This window comes from Cebus imitator, unplaced genomic scaffold, assembly GCF_001604975.1.
Source record: "Cebus imitator isolate Cc_AM_T3 unplaced genomic scaffold, Cebus_imitator-1.0 Scaffold159, whole genome shotgun sequence".
NCBI classification, from domain to species: Eukaryota; Metazoa; Chordata; class Mammalia; order Primates; family Cebidae; genus Cebus; species Cebus imitator.
In genome coordinates this window covers 1,550,914-1,551,417 of record NW_016107474.1, presented here as the reverse complement: position 1 = coordinate 1,551,417, position 504 = coordinate 1,550,914, and positions in this window count along the sequence as shown.

The window sequence follows — 504 nt, the reverse complement described above, 5'->3', positions numbered from 1 at the left end:
GTTTGAAAGATACGTTTCTTCTGTGATTTAGATGCAGTCTTACTGCTATTTCTTATATGCTGTGCACATGCACACACAGATGTGCACTGATACAGACAAGCTCATCCACATGGACAGATGTGCACTGATACAGATTCAGAGACACACTTGTGCACATGCACACACAGATGTGCACTGATATAAAGATTCAGAGACATGCTCATGCACATGCACACACAGATGTGCACTGATACAGGCAAGCTCATGCACATGCAGACGTGCACTGATACAGATTCAGACATGCTTGTGCACATGTACACAGATGGGCACTGAGACATACAGACATACCCGTGCACATGCACAAAAAGACATGCACTGATACACAGATACACACCAGTGCACATGCTCACAGACATGCACTGATACACAGATACACACCAGTGCACATGCACACAGACATGCACTGATACACACATACACACCAGTGCACATGCACACAGACATGCACTGATACACACATACACA